The 25031-nt window shown below is 44.6% G+C and overlaps 1 protein-coding gene across 5 annotated transcripts in view; it reads right to left on the reverse strand.

Moving 5' to 3' along the window:
• The window catches only part of LOC146855444 (deoxyguanosine kinase, mitochondrial-like), a 103162-nt gene that overhangs the window by 68299 nt on the left and 9832 nt on the right, over nt 1-25031 (reverse strand). The window lies entirely within an intron of this gene.

The raw sequence follows: 25031 nt of genomic DNA on the forward strand, positions 1-25031 counted from the left end.
AGATTCGAATTCCGCAGTTTATCAAGACAACTGGGTATGGGGAAACTTGCACTTAGTTTTACTTGAAGTCTGCTACCCTGACAAGGAGGGACTTCCCAAAAGAACAGGAACTGATCTAGAAAATGAAGTATATGGATTAGGTAATTTCACGCTTAACCTCATGATCCTGAATGTCGAATCCGAAGCTGCCCCAATTTTGCCCGCTATGTCAGTATTTCCAGTTAAAGGTGAATTATGTATAAAAAAGAATGGCTCTATACACATGGGCCGCAGTAAATGCACCACTGTAATAGAATTCAGTGATCAAGGCAAGTCTACATTTAAAGCTTCTCGCCATTCCTACTTTGTATGTGGTCAGACTGCATATATACGTTTGCCTCTAGATTGGGATGGTACCTGCTACATTGGATTCCTTTTGCCACCTGTTTTTCTAGCTCCTCCTGATTACCATAGAAATACTCATTTAGTACACAATAGAGAACGGAGAGATCTCCCAATAGTCGATTACACTGAGACAGCATGGGAAAAATACACAGATTTCAATAAAGGTCTCTTTCCTTATATAGGTACAGTTACCAATAGTAAGCTGATACGTAGATTAACCAGAACCCTTGAAGCAGTAGTGAACGAAACTATTTCCGCCTTAGGCAATTTAACAGAAGAGCAGTCTGCTATGCGGATTGTTGTGCTTCAAAATCGTCTTGTCCTTGACGTCATCCTGGCCGATAGGGGCGGAGCTTGTAGGGTCATCGGATCAAACTGTTGCATTTTCATACCAGAAAATTCGCCATCTGTATATAAAGCCATAACTCGCCTTCATAAGATTGTAAGCCAGATACACCAGAATCCAGGCACCTGGACTTGGTCCGGTTGGTTTTGGAGTGTATTATCTACCTTTGGATGGAAGGTCCTATCCTTCCTAGGTATTGGCTTTCTCATACTATTCAGTTGCTGCTTATGCCTACAATGTGGACCAGCGATTTGTGGTCTGTGTGCCACATCGTGTATTCCACCACCAAGATTTCATTCATCACGGAAGAAGAAAGAAGAACAAATGATGCTATATGAACAGATCGATGGATTAATGAAGATTGATATTTCTTGACGGGCAAGTAGGGGACAAGGAGGGAATGTGGAAATATGGATTTTTCTGGTCAGTTATGTCCCCTATCTTGGACCCCAACGGTTTCATGTATAAATCACAAGTACATGTATGTTTCCTCCAGTTCCAGTTATGAAGACGCAAACACTTGTGCGTCCACCGTCAACATGTCCTCTTTCAGATCCGCCATGAATGGGCCGGATATTCTATTCCTAAGTATGAAAGGCCACCGGCTTTATATGGTTCACTTATCCCATTTTACAGTTCAGACGAGTAGGCCCTGATTCTGCCATCAAGTCTTTTCTGCCTTCTGCCTCTGAAAGCTCCAGTCCGAGCTCGCATCTGTACCCATGAACTTTGTCCTACTCCCTGCGCAGCTAACGGTGCCTGACTCCAGCCTGTTGCCTGCCAAAAACTGTATTTCACCTTCAAGATTATCTGCTTTGCTCCGCTCCCTATCCAATGCATTCCTGTCTAGTAGTTTAAGTAAACATTCTTTCAGCTACCGAGCAAAAGGCCCGGCTTTTCTGTCTTCATGCAAGTAATTCATAGTCCTGTTACTATGAAAGATTTCGGCCCTCGCATCTAGTGTAGACACTTAGACGCTTGTACACGCATTAACAGTCAGTATAGTCAGTATAGAATAAGATTCTATCCTAAGAAGACCTTTCTTTCTGGATAACATAGTTCTCTAAACATAGGATATTAGATATGATTTGGGATTAGGTTGACTTGACCCTCCAGACTTCTGTCGCCACATGTAGAGCTAAATGTCAAGTCCCCTTCACCCCCTAGTTACACGTCAGTTACACGTCAGTCACACGTCATGCTGCTGCGTGCGCATCTCTGCCAAGTATTTCTGCTGACATTGCGAAATTCTTTCATGGAACCACCCATTTATGACGTCATATCCAATGACGTTCTTTAGTTACACCCAGTTACACCTACTTTAGTGACGCATGTATGTTCTTATCTTTGCTATCAATTGTTACGCCTCCTGCATTTGCTTCACTGTAATGCCTATTGTATAAAAATGATTACCTGTCAATAAAGTTGGGTCTTCACTTCCTGAACCTTCGTGGTGATGGAATATGGAGCACATCGATTTAAATTGATTATGGAATAAAGCCCGTTCCGAACCTCTAATACCACGGATTCTGCCTCTTATTTTACTGAGCTATTGTTATAGATTTTCCGCATCAAATTAAGTCCCGGTAATTAAATTATTTACCACACGTCCTCTAGACAATGCTGCCAGCTGCTTCACTGGTCTCATAAGTAATTCCTCATTCTAAGTCCTCTACACAGTGCTGCAGCTGTATCTCTGTTACCAGTAGTAATTCCTCATTCTTAGTCCTCTAGCCAGTACTGCTAGCTGCGTCTCTTGTCCAAGTGGTAATTCCTCATTCTTTGTCCTATAGAGACAGTGCTGCAGCTGCTTCTCTGGTCCCAGTGGTACTTTATCATATTTACTCATCTTGGGCGTTCTGCAGCTGTGCCTCTGTTCCTAGTGGTAATTCCTCATTCTTAGTCCACTAGACAGAGCTGCAGCTGATTCTCTGGTTTCAAGGGGAATCCCTCATTCTTATTCCTCTAGAGTGCTGCAGCCAAGTCTCTGTTGTCAGCGGTATTTCCACATTCTTAGTCCTCTAGCCAGTGCCGCTAGCTGATTCTCTGGTCCCAGTGGAAATTTTTCATTCTAAGTCTTATAGACAGTACTGTAGCTGCTTCTCTGGTCCCAGTGGTAATTCCTTATTATTGGTCCTCTAGGCAGTGCTGCTAGCTGCTTCTCTGATTCTATAGGTAATTCATCATTCAAAGTCCTCTAGCCAGTGCTGCAGCTGGGTCTCTGTACCCAGTGGTAATTCCTAACTAAGTCCTCCAGGCAGGGCTGCTAGCTGCGTCTCTGGTCCCATCGGTAATTCCTCATTCTAAGTCCTCTAGACTGTGCTGCTAGCTGCTACTCTGGTCTTGTCAGTAGTTCCACATTTTAAGTCTTTCAGTCCCGTTATGAATTCCTCATTCTAAGTCTTCAAGACAGTGCTACTAGCTGCTTCTCTGGTCTCATCGGCATTTCCTCATTCCAAGTCCTCCACACAGTGCTGCAGCTGCTTGTCTGGTGCCATTGATAATTCCCACATTTTAAGTCCTACAGTCAGTGTTGCTGCTGCGTCTCTATTTCCAGTGGTAATTCCTCATTCTTAGTCCTCTAGACAGTGCTGCAACTTCTTCTCTGGTCTCGTCGGTAAATACTAATTCACAGTTCTCTACACAGTGCTGTTAGCTGCTTTTCGGGTCAGTGTGTTGGGTGGTGCAACACCAACAATGGAGGGGATTAGGAAAAAGCAGAACTATAGCACTGCCCAAAACTTAGCTCATTTTGTTTATTACAGAGGGCAGGTGGGTTGGTAGGCAGCAAGGAGGAAGGGTGGAGGGGTAACATGGTCATCAAAGGGTGGGTGGGAGTTGCTGGGGTTAACTTGAACAAAAGAGGGTGGGGGGTGCTGGGAGCAAGCACAGGATTATGTTGGGAGGGAGGGGGTTAGGTAAGCAACAACCCAGACAACAGAATGAGGATGGGGAGGCACAGAAGGGGAGAAGTACACGAGGGGACCAGCTGAAAAACATGATGCATAAAAACATGAGCAGTGGAAGGACACAAGTAATGTATCCATGCTGCAGGGGAGGGAAAAATCCACGAACAGGAAGGAAGCCCACGGGCAGCTGACCAATGATAATCAAGCATATGAGTGCGACAATGAAGCCAACCAAAGGTAAGTAATGGGCGGCCTTCAAGCCAACTGAATTAAAAAACAATGCCTGGAAGAGACAGCGCATGCGCTGTCTAGCCGAGACCTAAAAATAACAAGCATTGAAAATGCAATTGTTCTCGCCTTTGATTAAGTTGAAACCATTTGCTTTGCTAATGGTATTGTATAGCAAAGCAAATGGCTTTAACTTAATGAAAGGCGAGACCTATTGCATTTGTAATGCTTGCAAGGGTGGCTCTCGAGACAAAGGCGCGGTCTGGTCATGGAGAGCAGGCAGTGGGTGACCACATGAAATCCATCTTGGTCAGACTTTGTCTGAGGCAGGCGATGGGCTTCATGGTTCGGATAGTTACGAGGAAAGGTGATGCCAAGATTCGATTGCGATCCTTAGCTAAAGCTCGGCGTCTTCTGCATCCTAGCGAAATCTGATGTCTGGGTTTACCAGAAAGGTCCCACCAGTATTACGTAGAAGTTTAAAATTACTCGTGAGAGAAGAGAGCCTTGGTGGATTTCACCTGCTATCAAGATGAGAAGAATCAATAGGAACTCCTGTGGACAATAAGGCTGTATTTGTCAGTTGTGGAGGGCAGTGCTTTGAACCACATTCAATGTGCCAGCATGTTGTAGGGGGGGTGTAGAGCATGGTATTGAATGCTTCAGAGAAGGTAAGAAAGAGAAGGAGGTAGGAGGTGTAAATGTCTGCAATGTGCAGGCTACCGACCACTTGTTGTGTCAGTAACATGCCGGACACCCAATCTGGAGTATGATGACCTCTCCACTCAGCTTCCTGGTCCAAACTTATTAATAGCCAGCACTCACACTCATCCCATTCCATAAACACAGCATCATAATATAGGCTGAGCAAGGATAGACAGAAGCTCAAAAAGGCAAGAACAAACACTCATTCACATGGACGACAGGGCCTGACCAAAGAAAGCAGGCACTAGGGGGCCACAAACTGCACCACAGATTTTAGCTCCAAGAGCAGTCAGGGGTGCCACCTGACAGCTGACATGGTCCTGGCTCACAAACTAAACAGTTCAGAGAGTGGCCCTCGAAAGCCTGCAAGTTGTGACCATAATACACAAACTCAAAAGGGTAGCATCAGAGCTCAAGCATTTTTACTGCTCCCACTGGGAAGGGGAGGTGTCCACAGGCCCACTTTCTCCCCCACCCGAGGGGTGTCCCAGACAGCACAATGACTGTGCCCCACCTATTTGTGACACACAGTCAGTCTGCCCACTGCCAGATCCTTTGCCTCTCCGCCTGTGTCCAAGATGCACATGAGTGTGGAGACAAAGTGTTTCCTCATTTGCATGGAGGCAGAACGCCTCTTGAGATTGTGCCGGCGCTACATGTGTTCGGACGCAATCTGTGTTACAGATGGGCCACACAAGTATCACCTGCCCCTTCTGTAATACTCCTAGTATGCAAAAGCAGACACACACACACACACACAACCATTACGCCTCTGGGACACTTTTAGTAATATGGCCCCTGGACAGTATCAGAGTCTAAGCTCAACCAAACATTCTTTGTTTTTTAATCAAACCATTTTCCATTATGGAATTTGTTGTTTCACTTTTCCTCTCAGAAATATAGTCTTAAAATTCACAGTCCACTTGCTAGTGTTGGGTAAAAGCCAGGACTGAACAAATCGGTTACATATTTAGAGGCCATTTAACAATTACTTAGATGGCAAGGGAGGTAAACTATGCCACAGTAAAGGTGCTAATAAATGCAGTAGTGGACTATGGGCGGGCACTAGAGGGAACAAGTGGAGGGCTGCTTACACATGAAAGAGTTCGATTGGTGGCATCCACCCCCGTGCAGTGAGGGTGGAAAGACTGCAGCAACAGCAAGTTAAAAGACATTCACAAAAGCAGCAGACTAAACCCCAGGCACTGAAAGGAGGGGGGACACCCAGAGACCCTCGAAAGACATACTCAAGGAAATGCATACAAGCAAGAAAAGAGACAACCACATACACACGGGAGACTCACGGAAGTAAAATGGGCCCAGGGAGAGGAGTCACTTTCGCAGTTATGTTTATAAAGCGCGAACCCGGCCCAGAGGTATTGGAGCGCTTTACATGAGCATCAGTTATAGTACACAATGACATTCATTTTCGGTAATCACGGGGAGATTAAGTGATTTGACTCTTCAGGTAAAATCCTCAAATGCCAAAGAGGGAATACCATGGGACAGCATTGACAGACAATAAACTGTTTCCACAAAGAGAATCATGTTGAGTGCCATCCACGGGCACTGCCCCTCACACATTCCAGGCAGTAGGAAAGCCTGTCTCAGACCCAGCCCTTTGACCCCTTGCCTACCTCTTCCTGCAAGACCCGCCCTGTGACCTCCGCACGCAGTCAGGCAAAGTCTCTTTGTGCATCCGTCTCACACACAGAGGGGGGGGGGGGGCAGAAGCGGCCATGCGCACCCGCTGTCTCAGAGTCAGGGCTGCGAGCACAGATCTCACCACCGCCGCCATCTCTCGCCGTTAGAGGTGGGGGTGGGCTGTGCGTGAAAACAGGGGCGCGCGGTGATCACTGCCGTTTGTTGTTGTGGTTTGGGAGGCCTAGAGAGCCCAGCTGCTTCCAGGACCTCAGACGGCAGCGGCGTCCAGCCACGCTCTGTCGTTCCCTACCATCGTCACGTGACCCTCGGGCAGGGTACCTCCTACGGGGAAGAACCCTGACAAGAAAAGGGAGGGATCGTGTCTCGCTCGTCACATGCTCCATCTTTAAAGCCAGCCCGTTGAAACTACGTGCATCATGGACACCAGAACGTGAACGGCACGGTCACCTCCATTTTAAGTGTATGAAACCTACATGTGAAGAGCGAGGCTTGCACCCTTAACTAACCCCTTCCTGTACCTGGAGTCCTAACAGCATTTAAAGTGGTCGGACAGAGCTCTCGAGCTTTGTGAATTCTTTGGAGAGATTACTACGTGGCAAACATAATAAAAGTAACATCATATTGACCTTAAACCCTGATGTGCGGCGTCAATATTTGTTATGTAAATTTTAAAAAACAACGAGTTGGCAGAGTCACGTGGGATAAAACTTGCGGCCGCCATTATTTAACAAGTAAAACAAGCGCGGTACCGCAAAGGCAGCTGCATGTTTATTTTCGCATCGCGCTTTCACTTTAAGTGAAAGCGCGATGTGAAAATAAACACACGGCTGACTTTGCCAAAGTCGAATGAGAAGAAAAAAAGTGTGTACCGACTTATAAAGGAGAGAGTGTCACTCTGCCAGTAAACGATCCAATCCCGGTGGGCGGGGCCAAAAGGAGACAAGGCGGCAACAAGGAGGGACTAAGAAGCCTCCTTTACAATCAGAAGCCAGCGTTTTGTATGGAAGATGATGCTACCCAATTAAAAAGATGGGAGGGCTTCAAGTCCCCTTTCAAAACCGTATTGATTTCAAGAAGGTCTCGAATGCCGAGAGAAGCACATGCGTGCTGCTATCGCCAGCCAAGACCTAAAAAGGTAAGGCACGGTAGTGCAATGTGTGTTTACTGCAATCTTGCTCCACTACAAATAGAAAAAAAAAAGAAAACATGCTGCGCACTAACCATGGTGGCTGTATGGTCGCCATACAATAAGGAATTACAAAAAAAACCCATTGCAAATAATTTTAATGTAACAGTTCTACATAATTAGACGTATAAGTACATATTGGTTTAATGCAAATCAGAGGAAAATAGGTTTCTTATTAATGCAGGAAAAAGATAGGCAGGGTTTAAAATTACTGTAGCCTAAAGACATGAGGATGATTAATAAAAATAAGAAGAGATAATGGAAGAAAAAAACTTTGGCAAAGTAAAGCATTTGCCCACCAGCCATGGCACAGAGTTGCACTTCTCTTCAGACAGATTTGCACATGATCATGAAAAAATGCCCCCAGTCCTAATTTAATGGCTGAAGTGGGCTGACCCATTGATCTATGCTGTATTTGGGGGGAAAGGGAGGAGGGTATTCGTGGTTGGGAGTTTGGAAGCAAAATGGGAATGGCAGCTGAACGTATCAGTGGATGAAGAGAGCTTTTCCGAAGAACTTCTTTGTATGTATGTAAGTATTTACTTATTGATTATTATTATTATGTGAGGCTGGTGAGTTGGCTAAAGTGGTCTCTAAGCTAGACCAAATAATGCAACCATGAGTTGGATAAAAGTTCAACTATCACTTTCCTGTCGGTCATGGTCAAACGTGTAGTACAGCAGCCTGGTATGGCTAGGTTGGAGTGAAGGGCCACTGTAGACTACTGGGACTGATACTGGGCTTGGATTGCTAGTGTTCCAGTCCGCGAGGACCTAGACTAACAGTTCAGGCTGGACTACACTCCCATGAGGATCAGGGTGAAGGCTGCTTTGCATAAGGCTGTGTCCAAACTGAGGTGGCATGGTGAGCAAAAGACCGATGGGTTGGGATGCTACCCCAAGCGGTTGCCAGTGATTAGACTAACTGGTGTCTCATCAGCGCAAGATGTGGGTCTTGACCTCATCTTCAAAGGTTGTCAGTTCAACGATGCACTTTTCGTACAAACTCTGCTGGATGCAGGGACAGCCGGCAGCGCCACCTCCTTTTAGTACGTGGGCTGCTCCTCTCAAGCCCACTTTAAGCAAAGTAAAGGATTCCTTTTTTGACACAGTCTGCTCAGTTTGAATATAATTTTACTGTGTGAGATGGGCAGAGTCTTGACGGTGTGGGGGGTCTTTGAATCCCTCACCACCTAAGCAACGGAGGAGGCGGCAGAGCTTAGAGCCCTCTAGTGCCCCAGCCAACCCAAAGTAAACAAATAACAAAGGCTGCTGCAGACGAACTAGCGAGGTTGTAAAGCCACTAATGGATCGGATCCTCCAAACACGAGCTTGCGAATCCAACAAAGCGCCTCTTTTTTGGCACTGAAAAGAGCGACGTGCCTGTAAAACTCACATGCACATAAAATAAAGGATTCGACATATAGCGCTCAGACTTCCACAAACGTATATGAAGTGCTACAGAATTATATGGAAACAGTAATTAAAGAAAACACTTTCTGAAATGGCAGGGAAGAGACATCTGTCGCTTTTAATGAGACGAAGAGATAATGTGAACTCAAAACTACTGGTTTCTTATATTTATTTTTTTACTAGGAAGCTAACTCTGCAGATAGGTTATAACTTGAAATCATTGCAAGAGGATCACCAAAGCAGCACGTGCATCACCCAGTCCTGCCACGCTACCTCCAGAAACATTCCGGTACAGGGGAGGGACAGAAGCACACAGGCCAATACTAATGCGGGGTGGGTTGCACAGGAACACACCGTGCATGGGAGCGACATGTAGCTGGGCATGGGAAAAGAAGCACAGAGGAAGACGACGTGAAAGCACATGTACTCTTATCGATTGCTTCAGAGAAAAGAGAAAAAAAGTTCCTGGAAAGCAAGCACTCGTGGAAGAACAGAAGGAGCCAATCAAAGAGATGGTAAAAAGGCTATGCACCATGGGAGGGGCAGACACATGCTGGACGGACTAAAACCCTAAGCCAGGTCCCCATGATAACACTTACCTAGAATGATCCTCCGACCAGTCAAGGCCATTTTGGACCCAGATGCCATGCTATCGCTCTGCCCTTCTCTGGTCTGCCTCTTTTCTGCTCCTTGGCTCTGCTTTCATCCTCTTGTCCTCTGTCGTTTGTACTCAGACTTCTTGGCCTTTAGCTGCCTTTTTTAGCTCCACTTTACTCCTAGGACCTCGGACCTACTCTGTGCTTGCCTGTTGCCCGGCTCTCACTGTCCTCACTCGTTCCCATTTCTGGTCTTTCTCATATTCTGCTTGTGCTTTTTGTTCCTCTCACTCCCATTGCCAATCTCACCCTTCTCACTCTCTCCTGTTTTCTGGTCTCTTTCACATTTTCCTCGTGTCTATGGGCTTGCGTTTTGCCTGCTTTTACTCTCTTGGCTGCCTTTTACCCCGCTCTCACTCTACTCACTCTCACTAATAGCAGTTCTGGTTTTCTCATTACTGCTCTTCTTTTCCATTTCTGCCATTCTTTTTCTTCTTTTTATTTCTCAATTTCTACTCTCTTCACCCTCCTGCCTCCTCCCGTTTACTGCTCCCGCAGATGGTTTCCCACTCCCACCGCCATTCTCCTGCTCCTCACCTGCTCGTCTTCCCACCTCTTCTTCCCGCTGGCTGCTGACCCGCCCACCGGCCCTCAGTACATCTCCCAGGACCAACTTAATGGAGGCTGCAGTGCAGCTGCGTGCCTAAGGTAAACCCGTCGGCGCCTGCACTGCTCCCAGAACCAGAAACCCTGGCTCTCCGCTCCCCTGCAGCTACACCGCCGCTGACCTCTGCGCCTCGAATCCCAGAGGCCTCAGTGAACACTGCTGCCGCACATCATCACACTCAATGGCAAGCCCCTTCACCGGCACCCACTGAACCAGCAGGCTGCACGACACCACGCAGACCGCTCACCACACCAGCACCACCAGGCCACATGCATCCTGCTCAATACGCACTTGCTGTGCAGGCACAGTCGATCTGTGGGACCTCAGTGTCACCTTGGCACCCAACGTCGTCTTCCTCACCAAATCCTGTCTCAACCCTTCGTCTGACCCCGACATCGCCACAGCAATACCCGATGGAAAGGGCACCCACGGAGGAATCACCATTACCCACAAAGAAACCATCCAAGGTATCACAACAAAAGGACAACACCACACCAGCCCAGGAACACCTCAACTTCAAGCTTCAAACAGACAGAATGTCAACCATCAGAGACACCCTTGCCTGCCAACTTCCAGGACCGCGCCCCAGGACTGCGCCCCAGTTTCTACAACAGCATTGCTGACTTAATCGCCCCCTCGCCACAGACTCCAGTGACTACATATTCCTTGGCAACCTCAATCTCCACCTCAGTGATCCAAATGACACCAACACCCTCATTGAAAGCATGAACAACATCGGACTCACCCAACTCGTCCACGAACCCACACACACCGTTGGACTCCATCTTTACCTCCAGCAACTGCATCAAAAACAGCCATATCACCAAACTCACCTGGACTGACCACTCCATAGTCCACTTTAACGTCACCAGCTCATGTACTGCCCGCCTCAAGCTGCCCAGCGCCCCCCACCGCAGCTGAAGCAAATTATCAGAAACCCAATAGACCAACCCCATCAACACCTCCAACCCAGATGCTGCAACAAACCTGATCCAGGTGGTCAAGAACTTCCACACCTTGATCATCAACCGTTCCAACACCATCGCCCCCAACAACAACAGACACAGGAGATCCATCAAACAGTCCAGCTGGTACACAGAAGAACTGAAAACAGAAAAACACAACTGCAAGCAACTGGAAAGAAAGGGTGTGCAAGCAAAGACACCTCTGACAGGACCTCCTTCAAGACCTCCCTCAACCATTGCCACCTGCTGCTGAAGAAGAGGCCCAAACCGTTCGCATCAAATCCAGCCCCAACCACAGCAAAGAACTCTTCCAACATCGGCAGGGAGTTATGCAACCCAGCAGGCAGAGAAAACAGCATCACCACCTACCAGGAACTCTGCGACAATCTTGCCAACTTCTTCCACAACAAGATCGTCAAAAACTTGAAGCCCCAGCCCAAACCTAGAGACTTCTGCAAAGTACACTCCTACACCACAACCGACACAGACCACCGGCTGACGACCTGGTACCAGGTCGTTCCCCAGTACACTTCCGTAATCATGAACTCCGTTCACTTAGGAACTGCCACAGACCCTTACCAACACCTTATCCTCAACCTTGCAAGCCACAGGATCAGACTCAAACTCACTACCCTACTCAACACCTTATTAACCACGGCCACTTGCCCTAAAGACTGGAAACATGCCACGGTCAAATTGCTCCTCAAGAAGCCATCTTCCGATCCTAGCGAACTCAAGAATTATCAGTCCATGCTCCCTTTCCCGGCCAAGGTCCTGGAGAAGGCTAACAACAGACAGCTATTAAAATATCTGGAGTGGAACCATCTTCTCAACACATCCCAGTCCGGACTCCACTGCATTCAGAGCACTGACACTGCCCTGATGTCAGCCACACATGTAATCTGAACCCTCCTTGACTGGGAAGAGACGGCGGCACTGTTGCGCCTCAATCTCTTGGGGGCATTCAACAGCTCATCCCAACACATTCAGATTGCACAGCGGTACCACATCGGCATCCATGGAAACATGCTGAGATCGATCGCCTCCTTCCTCACCGGAAGAACACAGAAGGTCCGCCTACCACCATTTACCTCTGAACCCCAGTAAATAATCTGCGGGTTCCCCAAGTGTCTCTTTCCTCAGCCCCGCCCTCTTCAACTCCTACATGGCTCCTTTGGATAACACCATCATATCTCACGGATTCAACATCATATCCTATGCAGACGACACTCAACGTATCCTCTCCAAAGACTCTACCACAACCAGAACCAACATCCACAGGTAGATGACGAGCATCGCTGACTGGATGACGGACAAATGCATGGAGCTCAACACAGACAAAACGGAAGTACTGATCTTCAGCAACAATACCACTCCCTGGAACGCTTCCTGAAGGCCTTCAAAACTAGGACACTCACCCACCCCAACCAACCATACCAGAAACCTCAGCATTATCCTGGAGAGCAAACTGGCCATGAGGTCCCAGATCAACTTAGTCTCCTCCACCTGCTTCTTCACTCTATGCATAATACGAAAAAATCTTCAGGTGGCTTCTCCAGAACACAAAATGCACGGTCACACAGGCCCTCATCACCAGCCGATTGGACTATGGCAACCTTCTCTACTCTGGGATCGCCGCACACCTCCTACAGAGACTTCAGACCGTACAGAACGCTGCAGCCAGACTCATCCTCGAAAAATCAAAATCACCCCTCACCTCAAAGAACTGGCTCCTAATACAGAAGAGATGCCAATTCAAACTGCTGACCCATGCATACAGGGCCCTACACAACCAAGGACCCACCTACATCAACCACCAACGGAACTTCCACCAACCAGCCAGACATCTATGCTCTGCATCCTCCTCGTTCGCACTCACTTCCCGCATCCACCAAGGCAAGAGTGGAGGACGCTTCTTCTTCTACCTCCTATCAAAGACATGGAATGACCTCCCCCTACAGCTCCGGACCTCACCTTCTCTACCGGCATTCCAAAAGACGCTCAAGACCTGGCTGTTCGACTAGTACCTCGGGCCCCGCAAGCGCCTGGATACCCTCACGATAAGCAGCGCTATATAAATCAACTGATTTTAGCCAGTGGTAAGGAATGGGCAAAATGCATTTCTCGGTCAGCTTCCAGTGTGTCTCCAATACATCTTTGCAAACAGACAGCTGTGCTGTCTGGCAGGCTTCAACCTAAAAATCTATGCTAAGTCCTCGCAATAAAAGTTTGTACCTGTATACGACAAACACAAACTGTCTCAGTCGGTCACTTTGAGAGAGAGAAAAAACCCACATCAATCTGAAATAGAATAATATTAAAAACATAACTAGCCTATGGACAATTTATGGACTTGAAACATTGTAATCAGGCATCAGTGGAATAAGACCCAATGGGAGTACTTTAATGAGCATTGATTAAATTAACCATTAAATTAGAAGGAAGTCTTCAAACTGACTTTGTCCTTAATCAAAAAAAGCACATCATCCTAAACAAGCATAATTCGACTTATTACGTGGGCGCCAGAGCTGTCGAATTTTACAGACCATAGCGTGAAACAGTTAACAAAACAGATATGCTTGAAAGCATGCGAGATCTCCAGACGAATACTCTGAATGATAAAATGCCAAACGTCGAAGCTTTTGATCCGAGTTTCTTGTTCTGTATTTCACACTTGGGATGATTTCCAGACTAGATGTCATTTGAAAGCTTTTGATGTTTGACTTAGATAGAAACGCTGGGATGAGAATTCAGTCTCTTGTGCTAAAGTCAGCAAAATAGCCACTCCACTGTACGCACCAGGAACCATCTCTGCTTTCTTTTCTGGTACATTTAACACTTGTGTTACTTGCTTGAAAGCTCCTATATTCGTCCATGGACATACATCACATAAATGATTATCCTATAAGAATGTTAATGGACGAATAGATGTATTTTGACCTACGTTTTTAATGTGTGGATTTGATGTTTTTTCTCTGAATAACTGTGTATGGTTAGGAGTTTGGTGGTTGATATGGATAATGAAGATGGGGAGTCCGAAATTGTATTATAAAATGAATATTTATCAAATAATAAAACATGTTGTGATTAAGTCTGTCTCGTGACATTGATTATTTTTTAAGTTATCCTTCATAAAAGAACTGGAGAAGGCGGTCTCATTATTTGATATACTGCTGTTTTCCCTGTTGTTGTCTTGTCCTTATACCAGTTTTCAGGGGAACTCTTATGTGTAAAACGGCAACTGACTTTGCAGCACAGCCTTGCAGATCATCAGAACGGATGTATCACCAGCTGCGCGCCGCATTGCCGACACCAGGACTTCGCATCACAAGCTCCATCGATGGGATCCTCAACGACGACGCTACAGGACCTCACATCGCACCTCAGAACAGACTCATCGCCTCGGTTGCGCAGCGCATCTTCGACTTAGATCCACGCAATGCTCCGTAACCAGAATTTAAGGCACTTTGTTCAGCGGCCCTATCTGGGTCCCTGTAGAAGTCCCGCACTCCATCGCAGTTGGCCTGAACTTGTGAATTTGCCCCGGTGCGGCGCAACAAGATAGCCTTTGTTGGTGCTTCCTGTTTTTGGGGCTATTTCAACTTAACTTAAAATTCAATCTCTCTGGTTTAACTATATGGATTTTTGTCATGGTGGTCTTGTTCTGTTTATTAAAACCTTCTAAACCTTGTGTGTGATCTTTTTGTGTGGTGTTTTCACTATTTTACTGTTTGTAGTGTTGCACAAAGTACTTTACACGTTGCCTTCAAGTTAAGCCTGACTGCTTTGTGCCAAGCTACCAGTGGGTGAGCACAGGTTCATTCCGGGTTTGCTGGTGCCTTACTCTTATTAGTATTGTGGTTGCTACTTGACCAGGGCTCACACCTCAGTCAGCCAGTAACCCAGTTTCTAAATGGAAGGAATTATGCCTACTGTAAAATGTTTGTACACCAGATTATACTTAAGAGGAATGCAGAACTAGTCCAACATGCTTTGGGGAGAGTACCTGTGATCATACCTTATGAAGTGATCAGCCTGTTAAAAGATGAAAACGTAAAACATTATGGAGCCTGTGAAAGCAATTACTTGTTTATCATCAATGGGGTAATGGAAATGCAAGTTGAAATTTTGAGGAGACCATGGCAGTCTCAACTAGAATATTGTGGGAGATAACTTCCCTTTATCGAACATCAATTAACTACTATTGAAAGGTGGAAATGTATTTTCGAATTTGGACTTAAAGAGCCTATCATCGAATCACACTTCACAAAAATTCTAAGCAGCTGACAGCATTCATAACAATGGATGGAGCGCTCCAGTTCAGTCAAATGTATTTCAGCTTGTTATCAGCTTTAAATGTTTTCCAATCCCTGACAGTGAAGGCATTTGAGGGGATGACAGATGTTATATTCTTGAGGACGACATTTCAGTGTGTGTGGGAATAGTGTGAAAGACATCAATCTCACTTCAAAACAAGTGTTGGATAGATTGGACAAATCAGGTTTGATTTTGTAGAATGATTAATGCAAATTTCTGAAGAGAGATTTTGACTACTTGGGAATGGGATACACCATTTTGGCAGAAGTAGTGCAGCAAAATCTGACCTCTTAAAGGCCATAAACCTGGCTCCTTTACTGAAAGACAAGGATTACCTTAGATCATTTATGAGGCTCACTAAATATTATGCAAATGTTCTCAAAGCCTTTGTGAAGAAAACGAAAGATCTTAGAGTACCGTTGCACAAGGGGAAGAGTTGTGACTGGGACAGGACACAACAGGTGAACTTTGGAAATATTAAGAATAACATAATAAATAAATGCTGATATTATAACGAGCTTCGATATAAAGAAAAATACCATTTTGGTTGTTGATGCAAGTGCCACAGGCACTAGAGCGATCTTATTCCAAGTGCAGAAGAATGTGGAAAAAACTGTCGCATTTACTCCGGTTTACTCAACAATGCAGAAAGAAACTATTCAGTACCGAGAAAGAAGCATTGGTTGCGGCATGGGGCACAGAGTATGACAAAACATACATTTGGGGGTTTTGAATTTGTGCTGTGCACAGTCCATTAACCACTTTTGAGGGTATTGTTACAAGGCAGGGTGGACAAGATATTGACTAGACTAGGAAGGTTAGCATCTCATCTGCAAAAGTATACATAGAAGTTGAAACATTTAATTTTCGGGTTGGCGCAGCAAACAGTTTGTCAAGGTTACTGTGAGCTCGGAGGAGACAGATGGTGATGCAATAAGAGGCAGTGAGAATTAAGGTGCATTTCATCATGTTCAGGAGGTTATTGCTAGTGTTCAGGTGGGTACTGCTAGTATTCAGGAGGTTATGGCAGAGTGTGGAGAATAGAATGCAGGGAGGAAAGGGAGTGTGCTATGGCTAAGGATAAAGTTTGGAATGAATGGTACTCCCTACAGCATAGGAAGCTGGAGTACTGGAAAGCGCAGTTCAGGTGGGGTGATACCGTATGTCAAGAAATTGGATGAACTCTCACTAAAGGAGGGTGGTTTAGTAATGGCAGATGATGGCTTCATATCCCCTAAAGGGGGTGAGGCAGTAAATAAAGGGTCTTGCCCATGAAGGTCATTTAGGCCAGACCATGACCAGGAAGACGGTATGGCCGACTTTGTCTGGTTGGACATATATTACTATACTGTGAGAATGATTCAACAGTGTCAGGTATACAAAGACTGTTGAAAATAGTTAAAGGTAGGTGGTGGTTGTGAACACCACACAGAAGACCGGGAAAGACAGTGGAGAAGTGGACGATTGTGCTTCACTGGGCCAATAGTAGGTCTTCAGGCGAGTCACTACTATCCAGTGGGTATGGTGGATGTGCATTCAAGGTGGTTGTTGGTGTGTTTGTGAGTGAGATCTTCACTGCTAACACCATTAAGATGTCAAAGGAAGTGTTTCACATTTGATTCCCAATACCAGTACTCAGTTGGCATCTCATGAAATGAGAGTTCTTGAGTAAGAGCGGAATTGGTCATAGTGGCACTGCTTTGTATAATCAGCATGCCAATGGGATTGCGGAGAGTGCAAAAAGAATGATGAAGGAGCCCATATAATTGGCACTGACAAGTGGGCAGAAAGCAAAGGACTTTGTTGTGGACATAAAATGGGAGCATCATATCACTGTCAAAAGTGTCCCCGGTATAGTTCCTCCCCAAGTCATGAGAGAAAGAGAACTTGGGGTCAAGTTTGTGCCAATGTGGTTATAAAGGAGACTGTGTGAAGGTGTGTGCATGAGTTGGAGATTGGGTGACGGTTAAGACTTGTAGAGTGTGTAGTAGGTTTGCGAAGTTGAGGACCTTATGAGGGGAAAGAAGTTAAACAGAAACTTAGTGGTTCAGGTAGCAAGTGACAGGTTGGGAACCACAGGAGAGAAGCAATATATTATAGAGGTGGCAAGTGTGACAGGGTGTGGAGACAAAGGGGTGTGCATTATAACAGGTTTATGGTGAGGGATAAAGAGATGTAACGAGGAAGTTGAAAGGACATAAGAGGTGATCACCATAGGCATGTGCAAGAAGGTGGAGAAGATTGTGTCATAGGAAGTGTTGGAAGGGAGAGAGGACAGAGAGAATTGTGTGAAGGTGGAGAAATAAGAAGGGCATTGAGAGGTATGTCTAGGAGGGCTTCTGCTTGGTTGGAGGGCTACGTTTGTGAGTAGTACATTTTAGTCAGAAGTTTACTATGGTTCTTTATTCTGAATTCATTGACACATTTTGGTAACCATCGCATCTATTTGGTTTTCTCTTTGGGACTGGGGTTACGTTATACCTTGTTTCTTTATAATACTTTTAGTTATGGTTTATGTTCACATGTTTTATTCTTATGAGAAAAGAAGGCATGTTAAATCTTTAAGCCAGCATGCTATATTAGTTTTCGCCCTTCAGGTTTTGTGTGTAGTGCGGATTCTATTCTGATCAGTTGAGAACAGGGCTGGCTAAAGAGAACTATACTTCGGCCGTTGTGAAATAAAGATCAGGATTTCACTAACTACAGCTCTATCCAATGGACAACCCGTACTTAGACCTCAGTGTACATACAACAATTGTAAGAGTAGAGGTACAACAGCTGAGTCAAAAGGAGGAGTGATAACAGATCTGGCCCCACTCAAATCATTTAATCCATCAGGCAACATGTTGTAGATAACCAATATTGTTTATGTTTTGTGTATTGTGGTGTATTACTTGTGCTTGGCTTTAAAGTACACGAATTTGATGTTTAATATTTAGAAAGAAAATAATAATCCAATCATCTAAAATAATCTGGAACAAGTATCGAGTGATTTATGGCTGAATTATTTATTTTGACAGGCACTATGTGGTTTAAAACGAAGTTAAAATATATGCTATTGTATACGTATTGACAAAGTCAAATAGGAGCAGTGGGTGGTCGTCTCTGTTGTGTTCAAGTTCCAAAGAGGAATCTGGACAGAGGGAGGTGCATGAGAGCACAGAAAAAAAGAGCAGGGAGGTGGGAGGAGATAAAGAGGAGAGAAGTGTTGAAAGGAAGAGAGAGATAAAGAAACAGAGCAGGGGTGGCAGGGACAGAGAAAATGGGTGTAAACAGACATAACATAGGGAATTAGGGTAAAAGAGGAAGGCCCATGCACTCCTATTAAGTGCAAAAAATGTAATGGCATAGCAACACAGAAAGGAGAAAACATTATGTGATGTCAGCAGTAGAAGGATACACTTATCTAGTAAAAAAAAATAGGGTGAAAACAAAATGCCCTAAGAAAGGAAAAACAAAAGTATTAGGTGGAAAACTCTTGAATAAGGAGTAGGGAACCGAACGGACAAAAAAGCATCCTACTGTGAGCAAGGGGCAGAACTAAAACCCACTAAAGTCAGCCAAGTCTGTTTACAGCAAGACCAAAATAGTTGGTAGATGAAGCGGAAGAGAGAACTACCTTGGCACCTGATAATAGGATATGGCAATTACCTATAGAGCGAAAAGTGCCTGTTGGACAAGAATAAACAACCGAATAAATGCTGTAATGATTAGGCTGAAAGAGCTGAGCGGGAGACTTCGGAGAGCGGCATTCCTGATGTTAGTTTCATCTGTTTCAAATGAAATATGTAAAATTTCTTCCTATTTCACACCACGATATGATCATTCATAGCATTTAAGTAAAGTAAAGCGCCAGTACTAGGTTACTATTCCTGAATGATATCAATACTGTTAAATAAATACATGAAAGCCTGGAATTCTCTGTATGTGAAGTGTTAGAACGTTAGGTGGCAAAGTAACAAACTGCTTAAACTTCACAATTCACAGACGCTTGCTACTTGATGCAACTGCCTAGATTTCATGATTATGCATATTGTAGCAGTACATCCTAAAATTCCACTAAGGGTTCTGAAGCAGCCAAACGATCATGGTCATTCCGTATAAAAAAAAACACAAGGACCCAAGTAAATAAATACACAATGGGAGTTATACACACCAAATCAACACCGAATTTCCCACAGCCCATTTCCACCACTATCCATCTTCAAAAAAAAATAAAATCATGTGCCACAGTACAGTCCAAGGGTAAATTGGACCCTTGACTAATGTTCATAGCTCAGATGTAAGGAGAGGTTGGCTGCTGCTATTTCGATGGAAACCATCTCCCCATGTATACCGTTGGTACACAAGGATCACAGATTAGTAGCCATTGTTGCCACTATCAACTGCCACCTGGACCGTTCCAGCTCCATGTTTCTAGGAGTTCCAAAGCACTGGATCATACACCTTCAGATGGTGCAAATAAGGATTAACAGCTGGAAAGAATCCTAGATCGTTCAGCCATAGGAGTTTCCAGCTAAAACATCTGGGTGAACCTCAAAACCCTCTCAGTGTTAAAATATAAAGTGAGCTACAATGAGTGGCCATCTCTCTACTCAGAAAGTAACCACCTGAGCTTCAACCCTTCTCGTATCATTAACCTGTACCCAATGTTGCATCCGTATGACTGGACCAAAATTAAAAGTTTTTGCTTCCAGAGGAAATGCATTAGTGCCACTTCAGAAGTTAAGTGCGTGTCAGAACATCTACAGGGCATAGGGAACCTTTGGTAAGCAGGAGACTGCCTGTTGAAGTCTTTTAGGAAGGGGCCAGTCCCATAAGGTAGGACTGCTCCTCCTCTTTATTTAGACCCCTTGCTAGAGTGCCCAAGAGCTCAGTCCATCTTCATGTAGCATGTTGATTGTGAAGGGTACTCTTCTCACTTGCACCTTCCCTTGGCTTAACCTTATTTTTTAGAGTACAGAAGGAAGCTGATGCTTTAGGGCAGTAGGTAAGTACGTTCCTCACTAAAGTGGTGGAAAGACTCTAGTAAATTACCTTATACCCAATTATGGAGTCTGAGCCCAATTCACATGGATAAGTATGTGTAGGTTTACTGTACTACAATACCCAAATTCGAGTTTGGGAGACGTTTTCTTTCAGGTATCTATCAAGCTTGTGGGTCCAGAGGGCATATATAGGAAATGGTCCAGACACGAGAAAGGAAAGGTTCAAACGGAACACCTGAACACAAATTCACCATCACTCCAATTGCTCTGATGATATTTATTTGTCAGACAAATAACCCTCTTCTCTTGCGAGTCAATGTCTCTTTAGTTACAGATGGAAGTGAACAGTGCCGGTCTACCAAGTGAAAATAGAATTTTGGGAGATAGGGAGTAATAAAGGGCCACTTTCGTATTCAGGCCATGCCCCCTTTGGACCAGAGTATATGCAATCGAACACAGCTGAAGGAATATACCTGGTAGCCCAAACAACTAATTATTAGGCCCATCCAACAGGAAGCAAAAAATGACATCATATGATGAACGAACTACAAGCTATGTCAATGTTATATCCATCAACCGTTTTAATCCAACTCTCTGCTGAGGACAGCAATAATGAAAGATAAAAAGGGAAAATGTGCACTGCTTTTCCAAAGCTATCAGAAAATCTGCTTTCCCTGTACACAAAGAACATAATGAGTTTGTAGTGATGCTGGTGTCCATGCTTGGAAACTCACAGGCCAATTTACAGTGCCATTGTCAGCCATTAATGTACATGAACGACCGCAAATGGAAGGATTTAAATGCATGTATTACTGTGTAAATGTACACCATGGCTGCATACACTTAGGCAGGAGTAATCCCCACGCAAAGAGTGGGGTGTGTGTCTGAAGATGTGATTTGCTTTGCAAGTTTGTGACCGCACACAAACTCCTACGTTTATGAGCACTGACAACCTAGAAATGGTCTGAGATTTACTCCTGCAAAGTGCTGGTGGATTAAATCTTCCTTCCACGTGGGATGGGGAATAGAAACCACTAGGGGAAAGGGTTTCTTCATGGAGAAAAGTTCCCAAAAGTACATCTGGAAACTAGGGGTGTGAGAAGGTCGCGTAATTTGCTTTTGTGCAATTACGCAAAATTTCTGTCACATTACACATAATTAAAGTGCAATGGAAATCAGTCATTTAGGGCTATATTTTATCGTGAAATTAATTCTGGCGTCAATCTTTGACGCCAGGATGCATTCCACAAAAGTAATAAAAAAAACTAAGCACCTCAAACAACAACTTCTCACGTGCTATTGTTCACGTGCATCTGGGGTAAACTGTTACCAGGAACGTTCGTGGTAGAAGGTTATTCGAATGGCGTGGGATTACACAACATGTCGTAATGGTATAAATACAGGCATTTCACCTAATAAATGTAACAGGGATTTCTCGAAATATCACAAATTCTGCCAGCGTAATTAAAATTTCGCCCGGGCAAGCCAGAAACCTACACTGGAACAATTTTCCAGGTCTACTACTAGGATTATTTGTGTACTGCACAAAAGTTGCAAATCTACACCCATTTGTAGGAGTGCTCCTACAAGTGTATATTTAAATTTTTTTTGAATTGGGAGCACAGTGTTCAGCTCAAACTCAATGGAATTCTTTTTGTCCTATCGCAAGAACTTGAGGACAAGGGATATGTTCTCAGTGCCACCCACATTTCTTCAGAAGAAAGGTGAACATTATTCCTTAGAAAGTTGCCGGTTTGTAAAGTTAAAAAAATTTGCTTCATAAGTACCTGAAAGGCAAGGTTAATTGAAAACGAACAAATTGAGATATATGTTAAAACTTTTGGGTCGGCGAGTTAACCTCCTTCCATACCCAAACAATGCCATCTCCATCAACCTCTGTTCCACACCCTCGAATGCAAGACTTAGGGTCGGTAGCTCGAATCTAGTGATTGCCAGGCATATTGTTGGTCGTGTTCATGTCACTGAACATAATTTTTAACCTTTCAGTTGTCTGCCTTCGCCATGGGAGGTTGAATCTGTATCTTGCACCCATTATGTCTGGTCCTTACCCAATGTCCGGCGTAACCCGAGCAAAGAGGCCAGACTCGCCCTCCTGACTCCGTAAAACATGAGATTTAAAGCTGGATTTCCACCATGGCAATGCACAACACTACACCTGAGCGCGCCTTTCTACGCCTCAAATATTCTTTTGGTGTATGCGCCGCCTCCTGACAGGCCAGTTGTAGGGATGGGAGCACCTGCCCATAGGCACAAATACTGCGAACAGAGTTTATTAAACCAGCACACATTGTATGAGCTTTCTGGAGGATGAAGATGCAATCTCTGCACTTCATCCCCATCACGCACGACAACTAAATAGCCATTATGCCCCCGCGCTGAAAAGAGCGCACACCCTCTTCACGCTGCTTCTTTTACTTTACCCTCTGCCTTTGTAAGTCACAGGTGTTAGTAGGCACCGGTCCCAGAATGCACTGGAGGCGTTTATTGCCCCGTTTTGTTTTTCTTCCACTTGCTCCAGGCTGGTTCACTAAACTTCAAGCCAATTTCCATAAATAAAAAAAGCAATTCAGGGAACAAAAAAGTTCTCTGTGCTCTTGCTGAGCAACACAGCTATGACATTAGCTGTGACCCCACTATTGTCCTAGGCCTTTAAAAGAGAAAGGCCTCATTTCTTTTCTTTTAACCCAATGGAGTGCAGATGGAGGTGGGGCTGAAGGGGGTCCAAGAAGACATTTACATGTTCATCTACTGTAAAATTAAAACAAATCAAGGCAGCCACTTGAAGCTAGCTAAGCTGGGCCGCTACTGTAGTTATGCTTTTAAGAACACCTGTAGACCCCAGTGAGCCCCCCCCCTTCCAGTTGAAATCCACAGAGATCTGTAATGGGCCCAGTCACGGCCGTGAATTTATGTGACAGCTATATAGAGTCGGCATTTAAACCCCTGAATGGGCTCCACCGACTCTGGGCTCCAAGTGTTCAGCAACCCTGCAATTTGCTGTGCTGCTTTTCAATGAGAACACTCCCACACTGATCCCTTCTCCCCTCCTCCCTAATTATTTGGCTTCTCCCCGTCCTTGAGAGGAACAAAAAATGGGAGGGAAGTGTTTGGGGGCCTTTGCTTCTCACTAAAGGAGGGGGGTGTCTGAAGCTAGGCCTTTCATCAGGCAGTATCAGGGGCTTCACGCTAGATATCTCTACGTGGTGCAATCACCTAGGAGACTCAATCTTCATTTTGGTGGCATTTTTGATACATATTTCTTCTGTGTACCCCCCTAATATGTTAATGGTGTCCAATGTAAATAAAAGTAAGCCTTGCACAAAGGCTCAGTCTGGAATTACCCTCATCACGGATTTGCATAGCTGGCAAAAATTACTCTGGTGGGGGGCTTTTGTGGGTGGTGGTGCTCAGCGTACTCTTCCTTTAGAAAAGATGGTTGAGTGCGCTAAGGGAGGCAATGGGAAAGGCTTTTAAGGGGGTGGATTTAGGTTGCTACTTTCCCAGCCATGAAACTATTTGCATGGGTTGTTCTGCTTGTGTCACAATTAGCCAATAAGTACATTTACTTTTTACTGTATTCCTTTTGATATAGTGCTCACAAAACCTTTCCACTGCTTAAGAGTGGTTAGTCTGAATAATCAGAGACTTGTTTTATATTGGTCCGGAAAGCATTCATGATCTGACCAAGCTCTTGCATGCCAGCATTAGGAAGCACTCAAGAGGCAGTGGGAAACTGTGCCTGTCGATCAAATTGCATTGGATACAGGAGTATTCTGTACATGAAAAAGTTGATAAAAAAAGATTTTCTAGGACCGGATAGTGAATCTTCTTCAGAAGCAGGCGGCATGTACGGTTAATAAACATTTGCTCAGATCGGGACTAAAAATCGAAGTTGGTAATGTTATCCTAAAATTGTGCTTTAGTTAGCCCTTATCAGGGAAGGGTTCGTAGGGGCCTCACATGGATGGGTGGCAGTGCTGTGAGAGAGTATGATGTGGCCAGTCATCAAAGGAGCCTCACTTGGACAGGATGTTTCAAATCTCTCTCGGAAATGGGCTAAAATGCCTCTCTTCCAAAAAGAAAGGGCCAGTTTTTTCAAGGAGGGTGGTTTGGGAGTATTGGTCTCTAGAAGCTGATTTTATGAAAAAGGAATAACTTACTTTCAGAAACATGTTTTTTGCAAAGCAAAAATACATGGGTTACAATATCACACAGTATTTTAGCATAAGTAACATAGTACCATAGTTTACATCAGTAGCCACATGTTAAGTTCCTCATTATGCACATACAACTTACTTTGCAAAAGTACTGCTATATTAGACCACACTACCTGAAATTCTTCAGTATTTTGCAGCTGGCAACATATATATTATGCTCAAAGTAGAAACAAAAATCTAGTTTTTTTCTAGTCCAGTCACAAGCTTGAATCATTCTGGCAAATATTTTTTATTTATTTACTTATTTAGATTCCATTTCAACATCTTCACCAAATTCTATTTCCAACTTTTAAAATAGGTAAAATAAAATCAAAAATATTTCATTTTCTGTGTAGCCTATACAAACAGTGCTACCACTATGCCAACACCAATAGCTCGCATCGTATACAATAACAGCAAAGTTCTGAACAGTAGGCTCCAGGTGA

The sequence above is a fragment of the Triturus cristatus genome, chromosome 4_1, assembly GCF_964204655.1.
Source record: "Triturus cristatus chromosome 4_1, aTriCri1.1, whole genome shotgun sequence".
Classification (NCBI taxonomy): domain Eukaryota; kingdom Metazoa; phylum Chordata; class Amphibia; order Caudata; family Salamandridae; genus Triturus; species Triturus cristatus.